Genomic DNA, 15,179 nt, shown 5'->3' on the forward strand with positions numbered 1-15,179 from the left:
AGACTGCTCTCCATTGTACTACTGTAGTTTTCCACATGCAAGGTGTTCTTCATGTAAAAAATCATAAATGCAATTTCGCACCCGCAGTCTGGTGCTGCCATCCATTCTAGCACCTCAACATTCAATCACCTCATTATGCTGCAATGGTAGTTCAAGCCAAAGACTGCAATAAGAACAGAATTTTAGGCTAAGTTTTTTACTCTTCTATAGGGACACAGTGGCGTGGCAGGTTAAACTACTGAGCCTACAAGCCTGTTGACCACCAGGTTGGCAGTTCAAATTTGCAAAACAAGGTGAGCTCCTGTTGCTTGTCCCAGTTCCTGCCAACCTAGCAGTTCGAAAGCATGTAAAAATGCGAGTAGATAAATAGGTACCAGCTTGGTGGGAAGGTAACAGTGTTCCGTGTACTTAGGCATTGTCTACAGACAAACACCGGCTCTTTGGCTTAGAAATGGAGACGAGCGCCACCCCTAGAGTCAGACAAGACTAGGCTTGACGCCAGGGGGAACCTTTACCTTACCCTCTTCAGAGACCATAATTCTACCTGAGAAGTTGATCTAGGCCTGATCAGGACATGAATAGAAGGCTGTCAACCTCATATATGCCATGTCTGAAACATCATAAAGCAGATGGAGTCTATATTTTATTAAAAACTGTTTTTCAACTTTATAAGTCCACAAGTCAAGACTTACAAAGTAACTAAACTATACTAACAAGAAATACCAAATTGAATAAAGATCAATTTGTATAAAATAGGTGGTAGAACTAAACCAGTCCTAAATTTAAAGGTATTAAACACCAAATGCATAGGAAAAAGGTCTTAACACTGAAAAGAAAGCAAACATTCACACCAAATAAAATTTATAAAAGAAATAAGTAAAATCTCCAGTCAGCCTACTAACAAGGACAAAGTCAAGAAAAATATAAGATCGAAAGATCCAGCACTGACAACAACAAGACAAAAATGAAACAGAGACATAACTATTAATATCAATGCATTATCCATTATTTCAAACTATGCGCCAAGAACCAATAGCATTCCTCAGAAGCTTTTCCAAATCCTTCACTAAGACTTCTATGGTGGCCATGTGCTACCTTCAGGTTCAGAGATAGTGTACCTCTGAACATCAGAGGAACAGTGGCAGAAATCTCTCTTTGTGGACTTCCCAGAAGAAACGGAGTTTGTACATCTAGTTGCCCACTCTGAGGAAAAACAATGCTGGTCTAGATAGGTCTTTGGCCTCATCCAGCAAGGCACTTATGTTTAAGATGAGTAAAAAGGAACAAAGTTGGCTGAAAGACTGATTGCCCACAACACTGGGCAATGTTGCCTGATTGCCAACCAGGGAATGTTGGGTGTATTGTAGGGTGCACTCCCAGTTCATGCAGAACTTACCTGGGTCACAGTGCCCCCACAACCTCTTTTTCTCAGCTCAGCCGGACACAACCATCTTGGATCTCACAGATCCAAGATGGTGGTGCCCAACTCTCACAAAATTTTATGAGACTGAAGATGGCGGTGCCCAGGGGAACAGACAGGAGGGGCAAACAGGAACATCCCATGCATCTGTAAGTGTGCAGCGATTCCCTAAGGCAGGGGTCTCTAAATTTTTGGCCGAAGGGCCGCATCAAATATCTGGCACAGTGTCGAGGGCCAGGAAAAAAATTAAATATAAAATTTAAATAAGTACATTAGAGATGGAACTTAGATGAATGAATAAATGAAAGGGCTCAAATGTCCAGGACTTCTCCAAGCACAAACATAGCCCAAGAAATAAAGCACACACTTAAATGGATGCCCATTTCCCCCACTCCACTAGCACAACTCTGGTTGTGTTTGGTCAACTGAGTCAGAGGCTCTCAGGAGATCAGAGGCTGGCCGCAGGCCAGAGAGAGGCTTGCCGAGGGTCGCATCAGGCCCCCGGGCCAGGGTTTGGAGACCCCTGCCCTAAGGCATCATGACACATACTTTGGGGACCTCTGAAGTAGACTACCTCCCAGAATATTCTGCTAGATCTCTTAACAACTTTAGACATAATAGATCATACCATTATTTTAGAACAGCTTGACCATCTACTTCAGGCTGTCACTCAATTATCCTTCAAATCTTACCACTGTCAGGGTATAATCACTGAGGAAATTAGACACATGCCAAGGAAATTAATCTGTAGAGTTCTATGAAGTTCAGCATTACGAATGCTATTTAACATCTACATGAAATGGCTGGAAGAGACAGGTATCATCAGTATGTTTTGTAACCCCATTAACAAGGCTTTCAGTAGTGGCCTTCTCAGTCCTGAACCTGTAGGCTCAAACAAACCAAATAGGACCAAACAAACCAAATAAGACAAATAAAAAGTTGGTGAGTAATCCCACTACTTTGAGTTATGCCATTTTAAAGGTAGTTATCCCATCTAAGCAGGTTCAGAGGCCAGGGCACTCCTCTATATTAGTACCGCAGACCCCACAGATAAGTCGAGGGCAGGTTTTGAGCCAACAATCACGGAAATTTCTATGACCCTCGGATAAGTCAGAGGTTAAACTTAGGGACTTTATACTATAGTTTTGTCTGATTTTACCCAAGGCCAGATCCTGAAAAATAACCTACCACTAATTGTTATCTAAGAACTGTAGTCTCTAATTTATTAAAAACATAGTAAAAGATCATAAGATACATTTTTATTCTTTTTTAAATTCTGGTCTTCACCACCTTTTTGTAAACACTATCAGAGTAAGTGCACTTTAAACAACATACCAGTAAAACAGTGGCTCCCAACCTGGTATTCACATACTCCCAGGAACACTCAACAGGACCTTTAGGGGTACAGTGGTGCCTCGCAAGACGAATGCCTCGCACAACAAAAAACTCGCAGGACGAAAGCGTTTTGCTATTTTTTGGTGACTCAAAAGACTAATTTTAATGACCATGCTTCGCAAGACTAATTTTTTTTTTTATGCTTCATGCCAGTTTATGCTCACATTCACCCTAAGGAAGGGGGAGGATCTTCATGCCAGTATATGCTCACATTCACCCTAAGGAAGGGGGAGGATCTTCATGCCAGTTTATGCTCACATTCACCCTAAGGAAAGGGGGGGGACCTTCATGCCAGTTTTTGCTCACATTCACCCTAAGGAAAGGGGGGGGAATCTTCATGTCAGGTTTTGCTCACATTCACCCTAAGGAAAGGGGGGGGAATCTTCATGCCAGTTTACGCTCACATTCACCCTAAGGAAGCGGGAGGAAGACAGCGAAGAAAGTGATGTCAGTGATTGTGAGCAAATGAGCTTCATAAATTCTGACTCTATGATGAGTTCTTGGGGTTTCCAGAAAACTAGAGTACTCAAACCTTTAAGTCTCTCCATTTGTTAATGACAGTGATAATGGTTCTTAATGCCACTGTTGACTGCTGTTCACTTTACATGGAGCGAAAAATACATTATGCCTTTAAAGAGCACTTAATAAACACTTTGTAAACCAAATTTGACTTTGTTCTGACTTTTTTTGCCAATAGGAACGCATTAATTAAATTTCAATGCATTCCTATGGGAAACCGCGCTTCGCAAGACGGAAATTTTCACAATACAAAACAACTCGTGGAACGAATTAATTTCGTCTTGCGAGGCACCACTGTAATTGAAAAAGAATGAAATAATGGCAGAAAAAGGCAGGCCGTGCTCCAGAATGCCTTGCAAGGACCAGCAAGGCAGGAAAGGAGGTAGCTAGCTGGCTGTGAAAGCCCCACCAATAGCTAGTCTTTGGTCATCAATTCATCTATGGACCAGTGATTGAAAACCATCACAATAAAAAAGCTGAAACATAATATGAAAAGTGATCACGCAGAATTTCTCAGCATACTTCTGGTGCAAAGGCAGAGCCTTCTGTTCTTCAAACAGATGAAAAGAGAAAATATTTGATGAATACATGAAGTCTGGGCTTTCATATGGAGGAGATGAAGGCTTGTATTATTACAAACATTTTGCTAATATGAAGGGTACAATTTATGGAAATGGGCTGCCAAGGGATATGCAAGTGAAAAAGGTTGGGAACCACTGCAGGAGATCCATGAATCAAATCCACCTTTAAGGCGGACATGAGGAGAACCATGAATCAAATCCACCTTTAAGGTGACTGTTAAGCCAGAAGCTCTACATACTACATACAACATACAACCCATAACACATAACTGAGAGCGTGTAATTCAATTCACAGCAGAGATGAGATATTTGCCACCCTTTTTACTCAGAAGTAGACCCACTGCTTTCCATGGGTGTTATTCTTAAGTAATGGTGAACTGAATTGTAGCCTAGGAAGGAGGGTCCCATCCTGGTGTTTCAAAACAGACCTGCTTTGCAAGTATTTGCAAAGCATTGGCAAAGCAGAACCAGGCTGCAGCAGAAGGAAGGAGAATAAAAGGTTAACTTTGGCTAGAATGTCCCTGGAAAGTAACTATAGCAACTAAGGAGGTGCCTGCCTGAGCAGAGCAACAGCTCAGCTGAGAAAACTGTTCAGAGTTGAAAGGCTCTGCCCTCTGATTGACCTGGAGATAAGGCAAAGTGATAATTGGAGCTTGATTACTTGGCAAAAATTTCATGTACTATATGTGAGTATCTATGGTAAGTGGCAATAGTGACTAAGAGTGCTTTTTATCAACAACATCTGCTATACAGGCTCCTTTTTAAAGCAGACAGATCATACCATACTTATCCATGCTTTTGTAAACTGAAGGGAAAACTGTTGCAATGAACTCAGCTGCCACTGGAGATGACTCAGAGACTACAGCTGTGCACAACACCACAGTTTACCTCCTGAAAATGTAAGGAGGTCTACACAAATGTAGCCAGACTTGTGGCAAGTGAACTGGCTACTTGTGAGCTTCCCAGTCAAAATTCAAGGTGCTGGTTCTTGCCTTCAAAATCCTCCACAACTTGGGTCCAACTTAGAGAATGTCTCTTTCTATATGAACCCAGAAACATAAGAACATAAAAACATGAGAAGAGCCCTGATGGATCAGGTAAAAGGTCCATCTAGTCCACCTTCCTGTATCTCACAGTGGCCCACCAAATGCTTCAGGGAGCACACAACAAGACACAGAACCTGTGTCCTGGTGCCCTCCCCTGCATCTGGCAATCTGAGGTACCTTACCTCTAAAACCAGGATATTCTAGCTGCAATCCTCAGATCAAGCCCTGCTACATAATCTATTATAGACAGTGATACTGTCAGCACCTAAAAGACTGAGGAATCAATCCTATCCAACTTTCCAGTACTGATGCAGCCATGCCAACAGGATGTGGACTGCAACCTGGGGGGTGGCAATCACGGAGGACTCTTCAGAGTAAGAGAATGCTTGTTTCCTTACCTCAGTGCTGCATTGATGCTGAAAAGTTGGATAGGACTGGACTCACTGCAATTACTCCAAGGCTCTAGAACAGGGGTGTCCAAACATTTTGGCAGGAGGGCCACATCATCTATCTGACACTGTGTCAGGGGCCGGGAAAAAAAGAATTAATTTACCATTTAAAATTTGAATAAACTTACATAAATGAATATATTAGAGATGGAACTTATATGAATGAATGAAGGTCTTTTGGTAGCTCAAGGTCGATAAAAGGCCTTGCACAAAGCAAGGCCAATCTTTCCTTTGCTGCCACTGCTGCATCACAGACGTGAAACAGCACATCACAGATGTGAAACAGCAAGTAGTGGAGGGAGCCCTTGTCCACAGCTCAGGTGAGAAGTCAAACAGTCATCCTCTTGCTGACAGCAGTTGCGTCGGGCCAGCACCGGCTCCAACAAGTCTCTGGAGGGCCAGAGGCTCATTAGAGACTGGAGGCTCCCAGAGGGCCTGAATGAGAGCCCCCGAGGGCCGCAAGGGGCCCCCGGGTCGGGGTGTGGGCACCCCTGCTCTAGAATGAGATCAGGAACTGTGTTCCATGTTGGAACTCTGGGGGAGGGTTGCAACACCCATTTTTTGCACCTCAAATAACTATGATGCCATCAGAATGCAGAAGACTGTAAAAATGGTTTTAAAGAATAAAGCAAATTTAAAATTGCACTGTTTTTAAAATTGTTTCATTCTTACATAAATCATTCTAAACTTAGGAAAAGCAGTGTTTAGTAAAAAGGCCATGGTGCTATGACAGACATGAAGGGATTCTTCAGTACTCTATCAGGAAACAAATCATTAGTAGTAATATGAAGCCTGAAAAAAATCCATGTTCCTAGTTAACAGGCACCCAGGAAGTGAACAATATCAATTATTCTGGTATTCATTTTTGTGTGTGTGTGTGCCTAGTACAAAAAAACACAGCTACTTAAATGCGTGAAATTATTTTTCCAATTCTCCATAAAATACAAAGTTGAATAATACAAAACCAAATATTCAGAGTCCAGGAAGAACTAATAGAATCATAGTAGGTCAAAGATAAATTTTAAAAGTCACAAGAATTCAGAAAGTTCTTTGTGACTGAGTTATTCTTATGAACTAATTTCTACTCTACTGGCTGTCCACAGAAACAATGTAACAGCTGTGGTTTGCAGTGTTGCAGCTGTACAGATATTCAGAGAATAGAATAAGAACAATCTTGTCAACAATTTATTTCTTAGCTGGATACTTTAATTCACTATATTACTTGATGCAATCTATATTCATTTTGATCAGGCCCACAGAAATAATGCTAAATCAGTGTACAACATAAACATTGTTTGGAAATATAAAATACTTTATCAGCAATTTCACACAATATTTTAAACCATCATGGTCATATTTTAAAAGTAGTCATGAGGAAAGCATTGCTGTTTCATACTTGCTATGTCCTACCACTGGAGTTACGCTTCTGTAATCTAAAGGGTCAATTCAATTTCTCAGCAAATTCATCCTCTCTTGGACACAAACCAAGTGCACAGAGAAGGGAGTTGCAAAATCAGAACTGCTCATTTCTTACTCATTTCTCCTCATTACATGCAGACCCACATACATGTGCAGAGGACAGACTGGATTGTATCCTAATACCTTAGATCTGTGATAAAACAGACCAGATAAAAATGAAGGAAGACAACTTGAAAAATAATTCTTCTAATCAAATCATGGAAAACTGTATTAATTACTGGGCACGCATTCAAAGGTACTACTTGGGATCCACAGGTACACTCCCTTCCTGAAGGGGAGAAGATATTAGGAAAGGCAACAGGAGATCATAATTTGTTTTCAACTACTTCCAGTTCTTTTGAACTGTACCTTTCAACATCTTTAGTCAGTCTGATGGAGACAAACACAATATGGAAAAAACAGCTTGTTAAGTCTAGATTCCATAAGACAACATTCAGTACCTCTGTTCTACAAGCTGGCAGTCAGCATGTTCTGAAACAATATTTCCTTTAAAAAATTAAGCCATAGACTATATCATGGAAGACATACAGGCTAGAAGGAAACTTAATTTTATATTTTGTTGTCAAATTTAGATAAACAGCAAGTATACATCTAAAAATATATTTTTCGGCTTCTAACATGCAAACCGGTCCTATCACAACAAAGTTAAATATAAATTCTATGTTAAATCACTGTTACATCAAAAGACTGTTAAACTACCTGAGGAGGACTGGGGAGGGATGTCTGCAGTAGTTCTAAACTACTACGGAAAAACTGCAATACAAATGACTGATCCATATGGGATCAAGAATGGAGTTACCTGCTCCCCATTCTCCAGAGTCCAGAGCATGAGAAAAGATGCTCTGGACTATGGCCAAGAACATGGGTCTCTCAACTTTTCGGCCAAAGGGCCACATCAAATATCTAGCACAGTGTCAAGGGCTGGAAAAAACAATTAAATATAAAATTTAAATAATACATTAGAGATGGAACTTATATGAATTAATAAATGAATGGGCTCAAATGTCCAGGACTTCTCCAAGCATAAACACAGCCCAAGAAATAAAGCACACACTTAAATGGCCCCCATTCCCCCACCCCACAAGCACAACTTTGACTGTTTGGTCAACTGGGCCAGAGGCTCTCAGGGGATCAGAGGCTGGCCATGGGCCACATCTGGCCAGGGTTTGGAGACCCCTGGCCAAGAAGGTGGGGAAAAAAGAAACTGAAGAGAGAATTTCTTCCTTTCTTCCCACCTAGGATACGCAGGATCCAAAGAACATACTCATTCTCTTAATTCAAGAATGGAACAGATCTGACACTGTCATCTGCCACTGATGGGCCCTGCAGCAGGTGGTGATAATTCTCTTCCACTATCCAAACAGCTTTAACAGGAAGTAATCAGAGTACCCCATCTGACAATATTGTCTCTGCTATTACTTGACAGTGCTTAATCTCAGTTGTGCAGAGGTGCTTCTTGCTACCATCATTGCTTACTTCCTCTCAAACACTCACCTGCTTTCTCCCTTTGGGATGCAGTGGATATTAGCCCCAGCACCAGTGTTCCAAAGGAGCAAGAAAGCAACTGGAGGTGGTTGCTTCACCACCACTGGTTACTCATTCAAGTAGGTCTATGACAGTGGCAAAGTGCTATGGCCTCCCCTCTCTCAAGCATAGCAACTAGAGCTGGGCCTACTGGGATGAGCCTTCATAAGGAGCAGCCACTGCTTGCACTCTCTCTCCAGGCTAGAGAAGTGAGCCTGGGGACTCCAATTCTAAGCCCACCACCACCCAGAAGAAGACAGGTTATCAATCAAGGGGAGACAACTGCTACAAGAAGCCTAAATCCTAAGCATCATGTTGCCCAGGAAAAGCTAACACACAGGTGAGTTAGCTGAGGAGCAGCCACTTCTTCAGCTAACTCACCTGTGTGTTAGCTCTCCCTGGGCAACATGAACCTTAGGACAAGACCAGGATGACCAGATGTCATAACCACAAAGAAGGACAAGGCACCCCAAAACATACCCAAGAAACACACCCAAGAAAAATGTAGGAAATGACCAAATAAAGAAATAAACACACCCAAGAAAAATGTAGGAAATGACCAAATAAAAGCTAAAAAACACTCAGATATTGATTTCATGTGGTTAATTTAAACACTACATTCCTTATTGTTAAATTTAAGGCTATATTACACACAATCTATTAATTACCAGAAGGCTATGCGCTGCCTGCAAGGGTCTGCTCACAGGGAAAAGAAATACATTTAAGTTCTTTTCTTGGACAAGAGGCTAAAAAAGGACACCCTGATCACCCTGAACTAATATGTTGCCAGAAGACTGCCTAACTGACCAGAGAAAAAGCACACAGTCAAGGACCCAACTCCTTGCAGATGCAGCTGCCTCTATGAGCTCACCTGCCCTTTCTCTCTATGGACAGCAATACACTGAGGACTAGGGGTGCTGGTTCCAATCCTGTCCACTTCAGTGCCTAAGGAGAGCGCACAGGAAAGCAAGCAGGGGTTGCAATAGCTGCCCCAAGCACGCTTTGCTCACGCTTTCCCCTCTGAAAGGTGCACCGAGAAGCCCCAGCTTCTAACCCACCACCCATGACTCCCACTTCCATGGCATCATGGGGAGGAGAGCACTGCAAGAGAAAGCCACTGCTTCTTCTCACCTATGCACTTTCTGGCCAATTAAGTTGTAAGAACATAAAAACATAAGAGCCCTGCTGGATCAGGCCATAGGCCCCTCCACCCTATCTTCCTGTATCTCACAGTGGCCCCACCAGATGCCCCAGTGAGCACACAAAACACCTGCACCCTGTTGCCACTCCCTTGCACCTGGCATTCTGAGGTAGCCTTCTTCTAAAACCAGGAGGTTGCACATGCCTATCACAGCTTGTAACCTGCAATGGACTTTTCCTCCAGAAATCTGCCCAATCCCCTTTCAAAGGCATCTAGGCAGGATGCCATCACCACATCCAGTGACAAGGAGTTCCACAGTCTACTCATTAAATAACCAGGAGGTCGCACATGCCCATCATGGCTTGTAACCTGCGATGGACTTTTCCTCCAGAAATCTGCCCAATCCCCTTTCAAAGGCATCTAGGCAGGATGCCATCACCACATCCAGTGACAAGGAGTTCCACAGACTGACTACACCAATTTACACTAAGAGCACAATCCTAGGCTTGTCTACTCGGAGGCAAGCCCCACTGCATCCAGGCTTACTCCCAGGAAAGCATGGAAGGATTGGGCTCCAAGCCCATCTAGGGCTGGTGTGGCTGCGGCCGGAGGCAGGATGCGTGCCACGAACCCCTGAGAAGGCTTGTCAAAGGCGGGTGGGCGTGAGGCTCTCCACTTGTTAAGAGGAGGAAGTCCCGTTAGCCGAGCAGCGCTCCTCCGGCTGGCCGACATCCGACTCCGACATGGCCTCTCCCCGGCTCTCTTGAGTCCACCTGGAGGACACCGGCCGAGCGGCCTCACTGAGGTGGCTTCTCCACGCCCAAGACTTCCCTCCTCACCCACCTGACCGCGACGCCCCAGGCAGCGCAGCCTCGGCTCTCACCCGGGGACGGGAGGAGGCAGCCCGGCCTCTGGCCTGCGGGGGCCGCTCGGTCGGCTCCCCCCCCCCCGCCCCATGAGGCGACGAGCCCCTCCCTCCGTCCCCCTCAGCTCCTCCGCCCCGTCCCGGCGGGAGCCTCCGCCCGGCCTCCACACTCACCAGGCTCGAGCGCCTCACCACCGGCCCGACCTCCTCAGAGCAGGGCGCGGCCTCTTACAATGGCGGGGAGGGCCCACCGGGCGGCCGGAGCAGTCAGCGGAACCGCTGCGCGTGGCCACAGCCCGGGAGAGGAAGAGGCGGAGCCCGGCAGGCGGCTCCTGGTGCAGGCAGTGGCGCGAAAGGTGGGAGGACGGGGAGGGGGAGAGGCGCCGGGACTACAACTCCTAGCATGCACTGGGGCGCCCCCCTTGAGCATTTCAGGCTGGAACGTTGGGAGAGACTTGGCAAGCTTTGGAAATGCCTGCTGCTAGACACGTGCATTCCTTTGGCTGTGGAGGACGGTCACTCTGGTGCAGTCCTATGCACTCTTACCTGGGAGTAAGCCCCACTGACTACCATGGGACTCACCTCTGAATAGACATGCCTGGGCTTGGGCTGTCAGTTTCCTCTCCAAGTGCTCAGCCTCAGTGTGAGCAGTGCATGCACGCGCATGAAGATCAGGTGTGCAAAGAAGTAAATCCATGGGGTTCAGTGGTGTGTACTCCTCACAAGCATGCACAGGACTGCAGACAAGGCACATGCACATGCACACAAGGAACAAACTGCTGATGTCTGTTTTGTACTGTTGGTAAGAACATAAGAACAGCCCCACTGGATCAGGCCATAGGCCCATCTAGTCCAGCTTCCTGTATCTCATAGCCCACCAAATGCCCCAGGGAGCACACCTGATAACAAGAAACCTCATCCTGGTGCCCTCCCTTGCATCTGACATAGCCCACTTCTAAAATCAGGAGGTTGCACATACACATCATGGCTTGTAACCCATAATGGATTTTTCCTCCAGAAACTTGTCCAATCCCCTTTTAAAGGCGTCCAGGCCAGATACCGTCACCACATCCTGTGGCAAGGAGTTCCACAGACCGACCACATGCTGAGTAAAGAAGTATTTTCTTTTATCTGTCCTAACTCTGTCTTTTATCTGTCCTAACTCTCCCAACACTCAATTTTAGTGGATGTCCCCTGGTTCTGGTGTTATGGGAGAGTGTAAAGAGCATCTCTCTATCCACTTTATCCTTCCCATGCATAATTTTGTATGGTAACAAACGGTAATGAATTAGGGGCGCAATCCTAACCCCTTATGTCAGTGCTTTCCAGGATTGACATAAGGGCAATGCAGCTCTGAGGTAAGGGAACAAACATTCCCTTACTTTGAGGAGGCCTCCCTGAGTGACATCCAACTGCAGGATGCAGCACACATCCCATTGGCACCTCTATGCCAGTGCTGGAAAGCACTGACATAAGGGATTAGGGTTGCGCCCTAGGTTGTTCAAGTACAGCTGTAGCCACAATAATAAGTTTATTTTATTTATTTACAAAATTTATACCACGTTTTCTCTCCCTGCCGGGCACTCAAAGCAGCTAAATAACTTCTTTTGGTTTTTAAATGCATGACGAATAAGTTATTGCTAGATGTGGGTGAAAACAGTTTTATTTTTTCATGGGTCTTGGGGTTTTCCAAAGTTAGAAGTGTAGAAAGTGATGTTATAATTTATTTTAAAAAAACACCCTTGGAATAAAAACACATAATTATCAATCATAACCACTTTAAACATGTACTAGGTGAGTGATATAGTGTCAGCAGATGCAGCCACATGCATGTAAAGGTGTTAGACCAGGGGTGTCAAACTCGTTTCATACAGAGGGCCAAAGTAAGCATTCAGGGCTCCTGCCGAGGGCCGGAACTGATGTCATTAAGCAGAAAGTGGCATCATTAAGCAGCTAATGGCCAGAAGCCAGACCTTGTTCTCATATAGAAACTCATTAACTGCAAATGATAGAAAAGAAAATACACAAATCTTGATCATATTTCAAGATCTGGAAAAGTCCAATTTTCATGTGGGCTGCCATTTCAGCGGTAACACCTCAGCAGCTGATAGCCTGAGGGCCAGATAAAAAGCTTCTGGGGGCCACATCTGGCTCCCAGGCCTTATGTTTGACACCCCTGTGTTAGACAATCTGAAGAGATGTTAGAGAATCATTTTATTTTTTCACAGATTTGGATTTTTGTGTTTTTTTTACAAAAACAAGAAGTGCAGAAAGCAGTGTTCAGTGTTTTTATTTCATTATCCCTGAAAGAACCCACCTCTAGTTATTGCAGAACAAGGACACACAACATTTGACAGGCAGTGTTGAGACTTAAATTGTCCTAGGGCAAAGATTCTCACACTTTTCTGTCTCCACCAGAACCATTTAGGGCACAGTCCTATCCAATTTTCCAGTGCCAGTGTAGCTGTGCCAATGGGGCATGCACTGCATCCTTTGATGGGGAGGCAGTCACAGAGGCCTCTTCAGGATATGGGAATATTTGTTCCCTTACGGCTGCTGGAAATTCAGATAGGATTGGGCCCTTACTCTCCTAAAGGAGTCTTTGGGAACCCTGCCAGTGCATGTGTGGAGTCTCAAGGAGCTCCAGAGCAGTGGTGCATGTGGAGTGGCACAGCACTGAGCCCAACTCCAAATACCAGCAAAGAGCCAGAAGAATTAGGAAGGAGAGCCATGAACAGGGGAAAGCAAACCAAACAGGGGTCAGATGGTGGCCACATGGTGTGTTCACGGAATCCCTGGAGGGGTCTCAGGGAGCTACAGGGCTCCTAGGAACACACTTTGAAAATCACTGTTCTAGAGGAAGGTTGTTTTAAGAGGGATCCTTGGAGTGTTAGAAAGTTACAAATCTATCTGCATTTTCTGCTATGAGATGCAGGAGGGTATGGTGAATGGGTTTGTCTACGTTGGCATCATTCCAGGAAAGCCTGTGATTCATGGACAAGCTTTATTAAAGTCAACAAAAACACTAAGACTCCCTTTCTGTTTTTCAAGCTACTCTATAATTGGCCACTGTACCCAACTACATCCTTGCTGCTCACTTTCTATGACTCTTAGGGCTGCTCATCACCAGGTGTAGCCACAGTGTTGTCACATTTACAATTACAATGATTTTACATAAGCCACCTGTGGTGAGAAAGCCTTAAAGCAAAAACATTCAGTACAGTTATTTGTATTAATCTCAGTATTCAGTCTATTATGAATAGCATTCAAGGTGCTTCATAACAAAGCATTGAAATAATCAACATAAAAGCATACAATAGCAGATAAAAGTGTAAACACACCATTGCACTGTGGATAAAACCCTTCAAATAAGCCCAGTTGCTAAAAACAATTCCAGCAGCTGGGCTGTTAAGACACAACAATCAAGGAGTAATTAAAACCAAACAATACAACTTAGAGCCCAATCCTATACATGTCTACTCAGAAGTAAGCCCCATTATAGTCAATGGGGCTTACTCCCAGGTAAGTGTGGATAAGATAGCAGCCCTAAACACCTAAAGCCCAGATAAACAGGACAGACTTCACCTTGCCCCTAGAAGAAAGTAAAATAGTGTCATACGAATCTCCTTTAAGAGATAATTCCATAAACCAGGGTGCAACCATAGAAGAAACCCTCTCTCTAACAGTCACATACATAATCTCCTCAAGTGGAGACACCTAAAGAAAGGCCTCTGGTGACTTTCTCAATAGCTGGCAGATTCATGTAGGAGCAGGTGGTCCTTCATGTAACCCAGGGCAGGACCCAGAACTTCATATTGCTATAGGAAATAAACTGGGATGCAATGAAGATCTTCAAAGTGCAATACACTTGCACCAGTGAGCCTAGCCTATATTCAAACTGCTGTGTTTTGTACCAGCTGAAGTTTCTGAAACCTTTTTGAAAGTAGCCCCACATACAAGTCACAATAATCAAAGCTGAACTTACTACAGCACAGGTAACCATGACAAGGCCATTCTTTCCTAGGAGAGGGTGCACTGGTTGAAGAAAGTGTTGAAACTGAAGAAAGGCACTACAAGCTGTGAACTTGTTCTTTTAGAGCAGCATTCTCCATACTGCAGCCTGCTGCATGCCAGGAATATCCATCCAGGTGCAGCGCAGCAGTGGCAAAGGCTGCAGCCTCCTTTCTTCGTGCCCACTCTTCACACAGCCTCGTATTGGGAAGCCACTTCTGCTGCCTGTCACCCCAGAAGGTGCTGTGCTCTGATTCCCTGGGAGAGGCAGCTGCCCAGTGCAAGGCTCTGTGAAGAGCAGATACAAAGAATAGAGGTTACAGCGCAGAACGGAAAGCCTGCACCATAATAGATATTCCTGACTTGGCAGATCCGGCCTGTGGGCCAGAGTTTGGAGGCCCTGTTTTAGATAGACAGCAATGCCATCCAACCCAAGCAGGATAGCATCTCCCCAGTTAGTATCATCAAGTAACTATACTTCTATCTTGTCTCATTCAACTTCAGTTTACTACCCCTCATCCACTCATTACTGACTCAAGACATCTGTTCAGAATATTCACAACCTTGTCTAGATCAGGTGAGAGAAGTAGAGTTGGGTGTCATCTGCATATTGATGATCTCACCCCAAACACCTGAATATCCTGGATATGAACATGTAGATGTTAAACAGCACTGGGGACAAAACAAAGCCCTGTGGAACCACACAGCATAAATGCCATGAGCAAAGCAGAAGTTGCCTAGTTCTAACT

At 44.4% G+C, this 15,179-nt stretch overlaps 1 protein-coding gene across 2 annotated transcripts in view; it reads right to left on the minus strand.

The window, feature by feature from the left end:
* PAK2 (p21 (RAC1) activated kinase 2) overlaps positions 1–10,700 on the minus strand; it is a 54,091-nt gene extending 43,391 nt beyond the window's left edge. The window contains exon 1 of one of the 2 annotated variants that reach the window (XM_066618983.1): positions 10,594–10,700. The gene's annotated coding sequence lies outside the window, so the exon portion shown is untranslated. Of the gene's footprint in view, positions 1–5,359; positions 5,442–10,593 lie in introns of those variants that run through there. The other variant, XM_066618984.1, reaches the window with a different exon arrangement.
* Between the last annotated feature and the right edge of the window lie 4,479 nt (positions 10,701–15,179).

The sequence above is a fragment of the Tiliqua scincoides genome, chromosome 3 (assembly GCF_035046505.1).
Source record: "Tiliqua scincoides isolate rTilSci1 chromosome 3, rTilSci1.hap2, whole genome shotgun sequence".
In the NCBI taxonomy this organism is placed as follows: domain Eukaryota; kingdom Metazoa; phylum Chordata; class Lepidosauria; order Squamata; family Scincidae; genus Tiliqua; species Tiliqua scincoides.